The sequence below is a fragment of the Platichthys flesus genome, chromosome 19 (genome assembly GCF_949316205.1).
Source record: "Platichthys flesus chromosome 19, fPlaFle2.1, whole genome shotgun sequence".
NCBI classification, from domain to species: Eukaryota; Metazoa; Chordata; class Actinopteri; order Pleuronectiformes; family Pleuronectidae; genus Platichthys; species Platichthys flesus.
The window spans coordinates 11,116,144-11,122,352 of NC_084963.1; positions in this window are offsets into that span (position 1 = coordinate 11,116,144).

Here is a 6,209-nt window from a genome sequence, read left to right on the forward strand (position 1 = left end):
AAAATGAAAATGAACTCAACATCTACTGACCACTTTGCAGATGGAGTATTTTGGGGGTTTCGGGAGCAAACAGAATTGCAGCCAAATTCATTACAATTGAAGTAAATGGGGACAGGTTTGTCAAACGTGAAAGCTGTTTCCCCCTGAAACTCCAAAAGTGTTTGGTGGACTTAAAAACTTCACACACACCACCCGGCTGGCAGCATGCACAGAATCCCTCCTGGTCGTTTTTAAGGTTGCATCTTGAGAAAGGACCAGGGCTGTGCAAGTTTATTCTGCAAAGCAATCAATCTTACTCAAAAGCTATCGCGCATGTACACCAAATTCCCTAATGGGTTTTTCCTTTTGCTGCCACCGACCTCCCTACCCTTGCTTTAACTCCTGGTCTGCTCCTGCTCCTGTTCATCACTGGGTTTGACAGAGTGATAGAAAAACACTGCCGCTGCCCCTCTGAGCCAGGCCGGACCCCCTGCTGCTTTCCATTACAGGCAGCAAAAGGAGAGGCAGAGCTCACCGGAGTGACAAACACAGCCGCTGTGGTAACCTCCTAATTGAGCATGTCCTCTCTTATCTTTAGGTGGGAGAAGAAGAAAAAACTCTCAAACAAGGTATTGTCGGTTTACTTTTTTGACTTATTCAAGAAGAGCTGCCTAGCCACCTTCAGATTCTGATCTTTGCTCAGGGTTCCTCTTGGGTTTCTTCAGGTGGCATCGAAGAGATGGAGAAAAACATCTCAAATCAGATTTCCCTGAACTCTGCCATCCCACTGGTCTGGTCTATTTCCTGCGAAAGAGACGTCCTTTAATATGAATCAATCGGACACACAACCCAACCTGCCAGTTTCTTGAGCCTTGTGCAAGGATTTATGTCCCTAGCTGAGACAATCAGCATAAGTGGCACAGCAGAGTCCGGATCCTGGAAAAGTGATATCTTTTATAAGACCACCTGCTGAAGTTGGAGAGCGTCGCAATCCTCTCAAGAAAATGAAGAGTTTGTTGCATTGAATCTATTTTTGGCAGCACGGAGCGTGCTTCTGCTATTGGGGAAAAACAAATGGCTTCTGCTTCTCGGAAAAAAATGGTGGAGAAGCGACACACGTTCTGCTGTGGATGTATACAAATTGCAAATTAAGATGATTATCTTGCATTGAATTGTCGCAGCAAGACACGTCTGTTTGTCTGTGTTTGTGCCAACGACCTCCTTGTTGACTGTGCATGGCGTCAGTCTGCAAAGCTCTCATACACCCAAGATTCTCGGGAGGTTGAGTATTCAGTGCAATGATGTTGTGAGAAAATCCAAATTAGAGGAGCACAGCAGATTGGGTGGAATCATTTATACGCACAATTGCAGTATTTCCCACATCTACTCTTCAGTTGAAATTACACAGCGAGGGAAAGCACGGAATGAGTTGGCATCAAAAAGTGAAAAGTGTTGGAAAATGTGATTCCTTTTAGCTTCCATCTTGTTTCCTTGCCATATCCATCAAACCACATTATTTGAATATAAATGGTGACTTATAAATAAAATATATCATGAGTCTGCATATATTACATGCAACACATTTCTTGCTTGCTGTGGCACGCGGCTGAATTTGTCTCTGCACAATCACGTATCCCATAAAATATTTGGATTTGCTCATCTTTTATAACGTTTCCTTAAATAATGAAGGGAATCGGAGCCCCCTCGTGTGTGACTGGCTGTGCACACTGATGAATTAGCAGTGTGCACAACCATGCTGCAGGCTGCTGAGTTTTTGCGTGTGTGTGTGTGTGAGAGAGATAGACTGGCCCTCGGCACACTGCAACATGAGGATGCTGTTGGAGGAGAGCCAATCATAAACTGCTCAGGTTCTGGCCCCAGATACAGCGACAGGATGCTGAAATATGAGCGGCGCCCTGACAGCGCTTCATCATGTTTGTCGTTAGCATCTCTCTTCATGCTCCGGCACCATGATCACTATATGACGTACAGAAATCTCTCTAAACTTGAACAAAAATCTAGTCTTGTTTTCCTCGGCTCGAGTGAATTATGAAAGGGAACATCATCTCAAATCAAATTTAATGAGAAGAGGATTTTAATGCAATGTAGCAAGAAATAGTTATTAAATGACTGACTGCATTACGGAGGCCTTTACTGAGTAATATCAGAGAGCTACCGAAACCCCCTACAGGGAAGTTACGTTTATTCCTTCTGTAATTCAGTTAGAAGAGTGGCCTGACTTCTCAAAGTTTGTATTGGACATAAAAGTGTCCGAAAGATTGATGTCATTGTTGTCTTGTGCTCCCCTTTGAAACTGAGAGCGGCCAAAAACTGCCCATATAATCTTTTAAAACTCCTCTCTTTCTCTTGGCAGCATTATTTACATCCTGGTTTCCAACTACTGACTCCAGCTCCCGCAGCTTCCCCACATGTTCAACAGGCTTCCTCTATTGTTTTACCTTTTTAAATTATTTATTGTCCTGGGCGCGGTTGTTAACGCTGTTGCCTCAGAACAAGAGGGTTCGCAGTCCGAATCCAAGCTTAGCCGGGATATGCCTGTTCTCTTTGTGGCTGCTTCAGGTTGCTACAGGTACTCTGGTGTCCTCCCACAGTCCAAAGACATGCAGATTCAGGTTAGGTGAGTGTGAGTGTAAACGGCTGTTTGTCTCACAAGTTGGACCTGTGAGATACTGGCGACCTGTCCAGGGTGTACACTGCCTCTTGCCCAATGTCAGCTGGGATTGTCTCCAGCTCCCCCTTTGACTCTCAGGATAAGGGGTGTAGATGATGGATGGACAGATGGATGGTTGTGCTGGCTTAGCAGGTAAATTGTTGTTACTGTTGTGTTCATCCGCCCTTTAAAATGTCGCGGCAGTGTTCATCTTAGACTTAATGCTTGCACCGATCATTGACGTGCTCTGCAGAGATGGTCGTAAAGGAACACAGGCCATTTGGAGGGTTCATGGGAGGTCACTCCACAATGGTCACAGCCTCTACCACTTCCCTCTCGTTCACCCTTGATCCATGTCTATTGACCTCATGGCCTTGTGGCTTGATTAGTCACGATCCAGATCACTGGCAGCAGCTGGAAAGTTCCTGGAAGATGCAACTTGTTTCACTTCTCCAGAGCAGGACCAAAATGTGGTTCGAGGGACTCTTTCTAACAGTTGGCAGCGAACAGTGGGGGAAAAAAAGCTGAACCTGTAACAATGGCGGCAGACTATGTTTAGTTAAGCTCCTGCTGTGGACAGGGGCTACAGCTTTGACTGTTTCACAAAAAAAACATGAGTCATGATACCATTACAACGACTGGTCCGCCTCATTTAATGACATCCTTGTGTGTTTTCTACTTCTTATGCACATTAGTCTTCCACTAGTGTCGGCCCTTATTGTGAAAAACTCTCTATGTCGTTTTAATTTTAAATCTCTATCGATGTCCTTTGCACATATTGAAACTCTTTTTCCCCCTGAAATATTTGTTTTTCTTTTAGTTCTCACTTTCACAGTTTATAAACTTCACCAACATGCTCACCCCCTCCCTGTGAAGTTTTCCGACACTGATTGACATTTTCCGGACATTTAACGAGGGGGCTGGCAGGAATCTGCAAAAATGAACACAGCTCAGGTGCCATATCTCTGAGAGAGGATGTTATTGCTGTTAATATGAAGCCTAAATTTCACACCAAAAGGAGAAGTTCGTAGTTTGTAGCCCTCTCTCGCTGTTTGATAGGGCTAATTGACAAACCAGGTATTGAGCTGCTCAAGTTTCTGTCAATTTTTGTGTGTGTTTGTGTGTTTGTGTGTGTGTGTGTGTGTGTGTGTGTGTGTTTGTGTGTGTGTGTGTGTGCGTTTGTGTGTGTCACTTCCCATTACCACAGGAGGCCCCATAAAAGATATCCTGTCACGACACCAAAAGGTCTTTGTTTGCATTTGGCCTGCATGCTGAGAATACTCTTTAGTCGGTCACTGGAGACATTAGGGGAGACTTGAAACTCAATGCTTCTCTCTTATTCTACTACGCCGAAAATAACTCAACTTAAGGTTTGAGTGAAATTTGAACAGTTTCAACAGGTGGTGGAAATGAAAGATGAAAGAACTTGTGTTTGGAGGCAGTTTGTCTGTTTACTGCCCGACGGAAACACTACAAAGAGCGAGAGGGGCAGAGTGTTCACCACCAGGTCCCCCGGGACTCACTTTCTTCTCCACAGGTCGTCCCTCCTAAAAACCTGAACATTCAAAGGTAACCCCCTCGTGTAACTGTATGCCTCTGAGAGCCAGGCACCAGGAATTAATTGTGAGTGAATGTGTGTTTGGATGTGTTTGTGTGTGTGTGTGTGTGTGTGCCAAAGGGAGTGGGGAGAGGTTGGTGTCAGATTTAATGCCTTTTCCCCTCTGGGTTGCCATGGCAGTCGTGTAGAGGACTTGGTGTGGTCAGGAATGCAAAGATAACGCAAGGCAGAGCCGCACCTCTCGTTCTTTCTGCCTGTGACAAAGACAAACGCACAAGCACACGTCAAACAATGCACAAAAACCCACCCTGTGTGCGCTCTATCACCCACACGGTCTCTGATGATGATTTTTCTCCACTGCCTCCACGGTTGCATTCCTGTACCTGTCCCTGCAGGTTCAACCTCCGATTATGAAGCGAACCGAAAACACTGGGACGATTCATTTCACCATCAACATGAAACATCACTTGTTTACATGGATCACCCACGTCATCTCCCCTCCATTTACCCAGATTACTCAGCGTTGTCTAAAACACTGTATGTCTTTTAGTTTGATAATTGATTATGTTGTTTCTTTGCACTTGCTGTCCTCACACACAAGGTCTTATAAAGAGTCAAATTAGATCTTTCAAACTTTATGCTTATTTGTTCGAATATCCCGTACTAGGTTTTAAATAGATCTTTATCATGTTAGCGCTCACTTAACGCTTCTTCTTGTGGTAAATAAACAACCCATTGTAGTAAAATTACAAACAACACCAACGTGGAACTGATCATCTACATACACCAGCTCACACGGCTTGGCTGTGGGAAAGACCATTGCATACCTACTGTCTCTGCCTGGAGGTTGCAGCCCCACTAACACACCTGAAAAAGCACAATACGTGACCACTCATGCACACAGGGAACGCACGTGCCAGTGTTCACGGATTAGTCAAATAATATCTTGTCTCCTCCACATGTAAACAATTATAACATTACGAAATGCAACAGCTGTTATCAAAGTCAACAGGGTCAGCAACACTTGTAATTGATAATCCATGTGGAGTATTTTACGAGGCCAATGCCGGCTGTTTACTTTACTTCCTTAAGAGGGTCATGTGATAGTTGTCATTGACCGAAAATACCCAATCAGCAAGCAGTTGTGATTGTCTACGTCTTTCCGGACATCTCACTTTCTGCCCGTCCAGACTAAAATGCTTCCCGAGAGTTTTCAAAGAAGAACAGGATCAGCAGCGTTTCTAAACTTCTCTGTTTTATTGGCTCTAAAAATGTGACAGCAGACGTAGCCATAGCTGAGTTGAATTTCTGACAAAAACAGGGATGTGTGGATGTATCTGAATCTCAAATGAATCTGAGACTCCTTCCTTCATCCCCATCTTGTAGTTAACTTGGATTTAAATTCCATTCCTAATGGTCTTTAAAGAAACCTGCAGAAGCCCTGTTCACTGCCATAGATTGAGCAATAATCTGTTTTCTTTAAACCGATACCTGCTGGTTAATCTGAATAGTTTCTTCAGTTTTATTGAAACACTTTCTGTGAAAAAAACCTTCACCATGTTTTGTATCTATTACAGTTGTGTCCGGTCAAACATTCCAAAGCCACGAGGCAAACATGTCTGTGAGGCAGCAATACACAGACGCAGCAGCTGCTCAGTTTGTGATTGGCCGCCCTGTGACCTGGCTCACACACAGGCCACAATAATACCTATCCCACACCGTTGACCTGTTTGTCCACAAACTGGGCCGCTGCCTTGAATATTTAACACACACGTAAACACAAAAAACTGAGTTTGTGTGTCATACACACACACACACACACACACATCTGCCAGATGCATTTGCCTTGTACAGATGCCCAGTTCAGAGTGGGGCTTAGGTATCGTGGATACTGGGAGTTTGTGAGTTCATGGGTTCAGGGGTTTCACAGCAGGGGGTTCTCACACACACACACACACAAACACACATGCACAAACACATACACAGATTAAATGCCTTTAC